Raw genomic sequence first — 10,828 nt, forward strand, 5'->3', positions numbered from 1 at the left:
TTTTTTGAGATGGATTCTTACTCTGTCACCCAGGCTGGAGTGCAGTGGCACGATATCGGCTCACTGCAACCTCTGCTTCACGGGTTCAAGCAATTCTCTTGCCTCAGCCTCCTGAGTAGCTGGGATTACAGGCACGCGCCACCACACCCAGCTAATTTTTGTATTTTTAGTAGAGACAGGATTTCACCATGTTGGTCAGGCTGGTCTCAAACTCCTGACCTCGTGGTCCGCCTGCCTCAGCCTCCCAAAGTGCTGGGATTACAGGCATGAGCCACCACACCTGGCCAGGTGTCCCAGCTTTTTAATGCATTGTTTTTGTTAACATATCATCAGATATTACCTTATTTTTAATACAATAGGAGTCTGATATATCTTGCACCTTTTGCTTTAGGGTGTTCCATTCAGAAAAAGAAAAAGAATGTTGAAACAGGAAACAGGGAACAGGGTGATGGTTAACAGAACATAGGATTCTCTCATCGCAAACTAGGCTGCCATCCACGGAGATCTAGGACATTATAAACAGAGACTCCAAAAGGCGAGGATCCCAAGGACATGGATGGCTCAGTAGGAACCACGACCCAAACCAAGGGGCAGCTGCCTGTAATGCCCAGCTATAGGTGTCACAGCTGGCTCTCTTTCCTGCTTCATAGACATAAACTCCCAGAGTTAGAAAAGAAATTATGACCTAATTGGTCCAACTTTAACTTTATACTTAAGTCTTCATGAATAATATTGCTGTCATATAATCCAGGAGCATGATCCCAGAAGTAAAAAGCTCTCAAGTAAATACTAGATGCTTTTGCTTTTGCTTGCATCTAGTATTTACTTCACAGCAAATTTTTAATGCATTTTTTTAATGTAGATTCAGGTATTGCCTTTTTAGTAATATAATAGCACTCCATATTTTGGAAGATTACCTTGCCAACTCTAATGTGTCTATCTAGAAATGAACTTTTAAGGCACGCTATTAATTCCCGAAGGCCCAAGTAGGCAAGACTGGCCATGAAACTGCTGCTACAACATCTCACTTAGTTCTCCTTCTCCACGTCTTCCAGGCTGCAGAGCTGAAGTCACCCAGCCCCATCTGAAAACTCAGTTTGTCACAGGCTCTAGACTGAACTCTGGACCAGAATTCAGAGATCCCATGTTGCAAGAGATTGCATAATTGGCCCCAATTCTTTCTCTCTCTCTAGATTCATGACTTTTGCCATGTGTCTTTGTAGTTCTGCCCACAGACTACATTTCCCAACAGCCTCGTGACTTGGTTGTACCACCAGGATGAAATAGAAATAAAGGGTTCTGTTAGCAGGTTTCATAATTCTGCCTACCCCCTTCCAACTCTGCCAGTGCTAAAGGGAAGGACATGACAGAAGAGCCCACTGGGCTCAGGAGGAGAAGGAGAGGCCCATAGGGTAGAGTCAGACCTCCCTAGTTGAGCTCAATCTAGATCAGCTGATTCTTCATCAAATCTCAGGCACAAGAACAAGGCCAGCTGAGCTGAGGTGAAGCTGACTAAGATCAGCAGACTTTGAGCCAACCCATGAATCCAGGGAATAAATGATTGTTGCTTTAAGTCACTAAGTTTTGTGGTGGTTTGTTACATAGCTTTTCAGTGGCAATGGCTAATTGATACACACACCAGGAACTTTGCATCTGCAGAGCAGGTCAAAATTCTGGCTGGTCCTGCTCTTCCCTTATACAGTGGTTCTAGTAAAAGTCTCTTGCTATGTCCTGTGTGTCTAAGCACCCACCTTCAGGACTGAGGCCATTTCCTTGCACTCTCCTTAGCTCAGCTCCTGAGTTGGATCTCAGCTCATTTCCATAGTTCTTCGAAAATTAGCATCTGGATTCTCAGAATTCCTTCAGAGCACTAATTCTACCCACTGAAGCCAATGTCTACTGGGGCCCAGCACAGCCTGACTACCTGGATTCCACAAATTGCTGTACCTGGGAGCCTACATGAACTGTCGATCAAGGTTCTTAACCTGTCCAAATCTCAGTTTTATGATTTGTAAAATAGGGATTATAATAGCAGTCATGGGGTTGTGAGCATTTAATGGAAAAGCATGAGGCAGAACTCCTGCCATAGTGACTTTTCAATAAATGTTAGCCCTTGATCAGAAATCATTACCACAGACAGCCCAAGATTGCTGTCTTTTGAAGAGACTGTTTGCAAGGTTGGCCTTTGGCTGGTGTTTAGGAACTTGGCATTTCACCAATTACATGAGAAATAATGGTGGTCCATTATGCCTAAGTTGTTTGTGCAAACAATAAGTTATTCTGAACATCTGCTACCCTTATGGGAGTCTGGAATTTTGTCATGTGCTAGACAGCGGGTACTTAACAATGAGCCCTATGGTAGGCAGAATCATGGCCTGCCAAAATGTATATTCTAGTTCCTAGACTCTGTGAACTTGTTGGGTTACACGACAAAAGGAACTAAGGTTGCAGGTGGAATTAAGATTGCTAATCAGCTGACCTTAAAATAAGGAAAGTAGTGCGTATTATTTAGGTGGACCCAATAAAGTCACAAGAGAGAGAGGAAGAGGTGACTACGAAAGAAAGGCACAGAGAAAAGCTATGATGCAGGCTTTGACAGCAGAGGAAGGGACTATGAGCCAAGAAAAGCAGGTGACCTCTAGAAGATGAAAAGAGAAAGAAACGGACCCTCCCTGAGAGCCTCCAGAAGTATCACAGCCCTGATGACACCTTGAGCTTAGCTTAGTGAGACCTGTGTCAGAGTTCTAACCCACAGAAACGTAAAATAATAAATGTGTGTTGTCTAAACTACTGTTTATGATGATTTGTTATTACAGCAGCAATAGAATACTTGTACAAGCTGCCCGTAAAAACCTTGGACATTGAGTCTCTAATGGACTTCTGAGGGTAGAAACATCTCACATATGTTACTGCATTTTTGGTTCTGGAGAAAGCATACTCAAATGTAACCCCCCATAGAATGGAAAGAGCATAGGAGGCCTGCACATGGAGTTACCCAGGCTTTGCCTGTATTTTTCCCTTATGATCTGGCTGCGAATCCTTCCTATATCTCTGTAGTAAATCTTAGCCATTAGTACAACTACATGCTTAAACCATGAGTCAGTCCTTCTAGTGCATCTCCAAACATGTGAGTGGTCCTGGGTACCCCCAACAGAGCTTTCTATCATTAATAGTCCTGCTATCCTTATTTACTAAGAGTATACTCTGTTACTGGCCCCTTAGCTAAGTCATTCATTCATTTACACAAGAAAAATGTGTGGGCACCTGTCGTATGACAGACACTTTCCTAGACTTTTAAGCCCAAATAATGAGTTTTCATTCCCCATGATATATTGTGAATAAATAGGTCCCTCTAATCCTTCCAGTGTTTACTTATTCAAGATGGCTACACTTATTTTCATTTAGTTTATTGATAATTAAGAACCAATGTTACTCAAGTTAGCCTCATTCAACCATATAAATAAGTAAAACTCTTTTTGATGTTTTTCTCATACTCCAAGTAATCAGCCTAAAGTTAGCAGTTATAGTATTGATGCAAGCCCATAAACGCTTATCTGAAACCCTTGGGGACAAATGTGTTCCAAAATTCAGAATCTTTCAGATTTTAGAAATTCACGTGTATCATATAACATGTAACGATCCAACGGGTCTGGTATCCCATAATCAAACACATTGATAGTTCTGCAGCAAAACGTATGAATAGTCACACTGGGTGGGGTAAGTAACTATGGACCATAAATAGACTCTGCAACACTTCAGGCCACTTGTGCTCACTAACGGAGCCCCAATCTTCCATTCTTTGTAACTTACTTGATTTCAGAATTGTGGAGAAGCAATTTTGGACCTGAAATTTCACATTGCAATGCTAATAGCTACCATTTATATAGAGGTCACCCTAGGATAATAATGAGGGCATCTATGTAGTTTGCCCTCAGGGCCCCACCAGCGGCGCACACACACCTGACCGCAGCAGGGCCGGGACTCACAAGCAGGTGGCTCTAGTCTGCCCACGATGCTCCACTTGCAACATTTTACTGAGCCTCAGAGGTGGAGTATGAGGTGAAATGTTGTTCAAGGTCCTCAGTTGTTTTTTTTTCCATCCACATACAAAAAACCTACAGAGGATAATAATGTGAATTAAGAAGCAAGGGAAAATGTAGTGAACAGAGCTATGTATGAAGCGCTTTTATGATAACCACACTGTTATAGAAGGATCCTGTGTTTTCATTGCCAAGCCAGGAACATGAATAAAGTTAATTTGATTAATGTACACATCTCAAAAAAACACTTAAGTAAACAGATGCTACTGGCAACACAGAAAGTCAGTTTCCTACAACTTCCAAAAATGCCCACATTTATTTGAGAGAAGAAGTGATTTTAGGGAAATGATCATTTCTGAATTTCTATTTCTTAAGTCATGTAAAACAGCATTGTTTTGTGTTCTCAGTTTTATCCCCACTACCTGCATCTATGGTGCAAAATATTTCAAAAGGAGGCTTTCAGGGTTTCTGCTGTTCACACAACTAACAAATCTCAGAACCATGAAAGTCATTTTGGTCCTCAAGTAAGAACTATCTTTCCATTGGTTCATGCTGGATCAAAGCCACAAACCACCAAAAATAAGACAAGATAGATAACATATAATGAGGATAAGAGGAGGTGAGAAAAAAAACGTTAAAACAATGTTCACATTGCCTGCTTCCACCCTGATTTAATTATTTCAATTTTATATTTTCAGAACAAGTGCATTCAGTTTTGGTACTTTATAACTAGCTTTCAAATAGAGAAACACGACTATTATTCAGGTGTTGCCTTTCAGAGGGAAAAGACAGCCACTCCTTTTGAGGAAAATAGAAGGGTTTGAGGATCTGAATTTTCAGACTGATTTTTCTCTATTAACAGAATTAAAGCTGTTTATGCCCCATTTCACTCTACTCACGAGGACACTCTTTTTGTGGGGAAATTATAAAAACATCTTAATTGCCCATTAGTCAAAACCCAAATGCTTGCTGTGCAGTTCCACTTTTGCCTTCAATCTTAATAATGTTATGAATGTAGAAACAAAGACAAAATGACATAAATCCAATATTTTTAAACATAAAGCAGAACATACATAATAAACTCTCATTTTCTAACCCTCAAGCAGAATCTTATAGGGGACATAGATAAAGTAATATTAAAAGAAGCAATACATTTTAAAACTACTACAACAAAAACAGAAATTTTGAAAGGGCATATTATACCCCTCACATACAAAAGATATAATTTCTTTTTTAAAAAATACACCTTTCCAAAAATGAATATTTTAATTACTTACAAACATAAACCATTTACAACATTAACATGAAATTATAAAATTACACAATTAAATTTTTAAAAAGAGTTCATAGAGATAAATTGAGGTAAACAGCCACCATATTAAAAATTTTAAAATAAACTCCAAACAGGAATAGAATCAACATAGAAGAATGGCCAGGCATAGTGGCTCACACCTGTAATCCCAACACTTTGGGAGCCTGAGGCAAGTGGATCCACTTGAGGTCAGGAGTTACAGACCAGCCTGGCCAACATGGCGAAACTCTGTCTCTACTAAAAATACAAAAGTTAGCTGGGTATGGTGGTACACGCCTGTAGTCCCAGCTACACAGGAGGCTGAGGAAGGAGAATCACTTGAACCCAGGAGGTGGAGGGTGCAGTTAGCTGAGATTATGCTACTGCATTCTTGGCTGCATGAGTGAGACTCCATCAGAAGAAGAAGGAGAAAGAGGAGGAGGCGGCAGAGGGGGAGGGGGAGAGGGAGCAGAGAGACAGAAGGGAGCGGGAGGGGAGAATTAACACAAAAGAAAACTAATAAAGTGAAGCAGAGGACAGGCTTGAGAACTTCACAGTGACATCGTGACATCGTGAAAAAATATAAGAGGAAAATAAGTAGACAAAATATTGAAATGAGAAAAGAATACAGAGATCTGACTACAGATATTCATAGTTTCTAGGGTGGAGAGGGATATAATATATATAGCAGGATTAAAAACAAGAGTGAGTAAAGTAGGAATAGAAAAGAAGTCCCTCAAATTGATAAAGAATATCTGTAAAATACCTAGAGCTAACATACTTAATGGTGACAAACTTGAAGCTTTTCCATTAAGATCTGGAACAAGGCAAGGATGTCCCCTCTCACCACTATTTTTCAACACTTTTAGTTAATGTAGTAAGTTTTAGTCAATGTAATAAGACAGTATACAGATTGAGAAAGAAGAAATAAAACTTGTTCATAGATAACATGATTATCTATATAAAAAATACAAAAGATTTAACAACAACAACAACAAACTCCCGGCAGTAATAAGTGATACAGCAAGGTTGCAGATTGCATAGGTATAAATCTGACAAAATACGTCCAAATTTCCATGAAGAAATTTTTTAAACTCTGATAAAAGAAACCAAAGAAGAACTAAATAAGTGTAGAGATATTCCATGTTCATGAATAATAAGACTCACTATTGTCAAGATGTCAGTTCTTTCCAACTTAATCTATAGATTTGATGCAATCCCAATCAAAATCCCAGCAGATTATTTTGTGGATATTAACGAACTGATTCTAAACTTTATAGAGAGAGGCAAAAGACCCAGAATGGCCAAGTTGATATTGAAGAGAAGAAAAAATTAAGAGGACTGACACTACCTGACTTCAAAATCTACTTTAAGCTATAGTCAATAATCAATACAGTGTGGAATTGATTAAAAAGTAGACAAATAGATAAACTGAGCAGAGTACAGATTCCAGAAAGAGGCCCACACAAATATAGTCAACTGCTTTTTAACAAAAGGGCAGAAACAATACAATGGGGAAAAGACTGTATTCCTAACAAATGGTGCTGATAAAACTGGTCACCTATATGCAAAAAAAAAAAAGGACATATATAGACATAGACTTTATATCCTTCACAGAAAAATGGATTACAGACCTAATTGTAAAATACAAAACTATAAAACTCCTAGATAACAGCATAGAAGAACATCTAGATGGCCTTGGATTTGGCAATGACTTTTTAAATTCAAGACCAAAGGCATGATCCATAAAAGAAAGAGTTGGTAAGCTGGATTTCATTAGAATTAAAAATTTCTACTCTAAGAAAGATACAGTCAAGAGAATTTTTTAAAAAGCCACAGAATGGAAGAAAATATTTACAAAAGACATATCTGATAAAGGATGCTCAACAATAAGAATACAAACAACCCAAAGAAGAGATACAGATGGCAATAAGCATATAAAAACAGATGCGCCACATCCTCTGTCATCAGGAAAATGTCATTAAAACAACAATGAAAGAGCATACATACCTCATAAAATGGCCAAAATCCAGAAGACTGACACTACTAAATGCAGACAAGCATGTGGACCAACAAGAACTCTCATTAATTGCTAATGACTGGGAAGGCAAAAGGTACAGCCACCTTGGAAGACAGCTTCAGAGTTGTTTACAAAATTAAATGCACTCTTAGTATACAATCCAGCAGTTGTGCTCCTTGTGTATTTATCAAGAGAAGTTGAAAATTTATGTTTACATAAAGCCCTCCATATGGGTATATAGAGAAGCTTTATTTCTAATTGCCAAAACTTGTGTACAAGCAGTATGTACATCCAGACAGTGGAATATTATTTAATGCTAAAAAAAATGAGCTATCAAGCCATGAAAAGACATGGAGAAAACTTAATGAATATTACTAAGTGAAAGAAGACCATTTGAAACGGTATCGTACTAAATAATTCCAACCATCTGTCATTCTGGAAAAGGCAAAGCTTTGCAAACAGTACAAAGATCAGTAGTTTCCAGGGGCTAGGGAGGAGGTAGAGATAAATGTGTAGGGGATAGAGGATTTTGAGGGACATAGAAATACTCTGCATGGTGCTATACTATTATAGCATACACATGTGGTAACATACACCACAACATACACATGTGGTGTATGTTACACCACAGGTAACATAATGGTTACATGTCATTATGCATTTGTCCAAACCAAATGAATGTACAGCACCAAGAGTAAACCTGAAGGTAAACTATGGACTTTGAGTAATAACGATGTGTCAACATAGAACCAGCAATTGTAATAAATGTACCACTCTGGTGTGGATATTGATCATGGGAGAGGCTATACATGTGTTGGGGCACAGAGTATATGGAAATTTCCCTCAATTTTACTGTGACGTAAAACTGCTCTTAAAAAAAGTAATGATACACCAGCTGTATAAGCCACCAAAGTTTTTGGATGATAAAGAAGAAAAAAATGATAAGGAAAATTCTGGGCTTCTGGCTAATCTGGCTTATAAAGCTCCAGCAGATAAACGTTGAGAAAAAAAGATGCGACCATGTCTATAAACTGATTGTGTGCATATGTTCAAAATGAATGTGGTTTTATGATACAAAGCTGAGGTTTTATAGAGCTACAGCTGGCGACCCTAAAGAGACAGCTGGGAAGATTAGCGTGTTATAATTACAAAATTATATGAGATCAATAATATTGTAATATTATCATATTCAATAACAAACCGCTATGCAATCTAAATATGGCATAAAGGAGCTTCTAAAAATGCCTCATATTGGAAACTACTAAAATAATTTTCTACGAGACAATCGAGAAGATAGAACTTCACAGACATACATGTGCATGCACACATCATACATCACACAAAAATACACACAGGAGCAGAGATTAATGAGTGACCCATATAGCCTTTTCACTGCTTACGAGACATTTTTAAAATTCCTTAATGTAGCCACATATAATTTTGAAAGCAGAGATATATCTGCAAGTCCAGATTTTTTTGCATAAGAAGAGGGCCTTTTGGTCCAAACTCAAATAAGCATCTTACTGGGTTTTACTACTAAGAAGTTTTGTTTTTTTTTTTTCAAGTTTTAGCCACAGGAATAAATATCACAATGTTTACCCGGTAGTTTTTGAAAGGTTAAATCCGATTGTAGCTGTTATGTCAAAGTAATAACAGAAAATTTTAATGTGCAAAAAGCTATTCCAAATGCCTAGGATAGTGCTGATTTAACTAATACTTATTGATATAATATTCTTAAGGATTAAAAACCTAAAAATTATTATGAACTCATCAGAATCATAAAAAACAAAGAAGTACTTTTGTTAATTTAAGCAGATAGTTGATAGTTACTATGTAAATTTTTAAAGTAGTTTTTCAACTACATTCAGTTCAATATATGATTGATTCTTACACAAATATTTTATCTAAAGATCCTTGCCTGTAAAAGTTCAATGTCTTAACAGCTTTTAGTTTGTAAACAAAAATTCTACTGCCTCCAGAGAAAAATATATGTGTCTATGAAATGTCTTTGTGACTTTTGGACCTTTTCAATAACTATACCTTCAGTTTGTGAATGAGTTGATTCAACCAGTGTAGAAAATGAAGTCCTTCATTAAAGGCAACAAAAATACTTTTTGACACTAAAGTAGCTAATTGTTTCACCATCCCATTTTGCTTATAGAACCTAATGGCATAAGTGTTAAGCTATAGATTGTAACAATAAAAGATAGACACTTTAAACCAATCTCAAAGCACTCTGCTAAGCACAAGGTCAGGTTTTTAATTACTTAGGAAGCCATCAGTCCCATCCTTACAACAAGCCATTCTAACTGCTGGGAGGTGGCACCTTATTGTGGTTTCAATCAGCATTTCTCTAATGATTAGCGATGCTGAGCATTTTTCCATATGCTTGTTGGCTGTGTATATGTCTTCTTTTGAAAGTGTCTGTTGACTTCTTTTGCCTATTGTTTAATGGAGTTGTTTTCTACATATAAATTTAAGTCCTTATAAATTCTGGATATTAGACTTTTGTTAGCTGCATAGTTTGCAAATATTTTTTCCCATTCTGTAGGTTGTCTGTTTAATCTGGTGATAGTTTGTTTTGCTGTGCAGGAGCTCTTAAGTTTAATTAGATCATACTTGTCAATTTTTGCTTTTGTTGCAATTGCTTTTAGCATCTTCACCATGAAATCTTTGCTCATGCTTATGTCCAGAATTGTATTTCCTAGTTATCTTCCAGGGCTTTTACAGTTTTAGGTTACACATTTAAGACTTTAATTCATCTTGAGTTGATTTTTGTATCTGGTGTAATTAGGGGTCCAGTTTCAATCTTCTGCATATGGCTGGCTAGTTATACAAGCACCATTATTGAATAGGAAGCCATTTCCCCATTGCTCATTTTTGTCCACTTTGTTGAAGATCAGATGATTATTGGTGTGCACTTTTCTTTCTGAGTTCTCTATTCTGTTCCATTGGTATATGTGTCTGTTTTTGTACTACTACCATGCTGTTTTGGTTACTGTAGTCTTATAGAATAGTTTGATGTTAGGTAACATGATGCTTCAGGGACTTCGTCCTTTTTGCTTAGGATTGCTTTGGCTTCTTGGGCCCTTCATTTGGTTCCATATGAATTTTAGAATAGTTTTTCCTAATTCTTTGAAAAACATCATTGGTAGTTTGATAGGAATAGCATTGAATCTGTAAATTCCATTAGGCAGTATGGCCATTTTAACAATATTGATTATTCTAAATCCCTGAGCATCATTCCATTTTGTTTGTATCATCTCCAATTTCCTTCAACAGTGTTTTGTAATTCTTTTTTTTATGGCTAAATATAGTATTTTTCCCCATTTATTTATTTTATTGCATTTTAGGTTTGGGGTACATGTGAAGAACATGCAAAATTGTTGCATAGGAACACGCGTGGCAGTGTGATTTGCTGCCTTCCTCCCCATCACCTACATCTGGCATTTCTCCCCCTGCTATCTCTCCCCAGCT

The sequence above is a fragment of the Cebus imitator genome, unplaced genomic scaffold (genome assembly GCF_001604975.1).
Source record: "Cebus imitator isolate Cc_AM_T3 unplaced genomic scaffold, Cebus_imitator-1.0 Scaffold242, whole genome shotgun sequence".
Lineage (NCBI taxonomy): Eukaryota > Metazoa > Chordata > Mammalia > Primates > Cebidae > Cebus > Cebus imitator.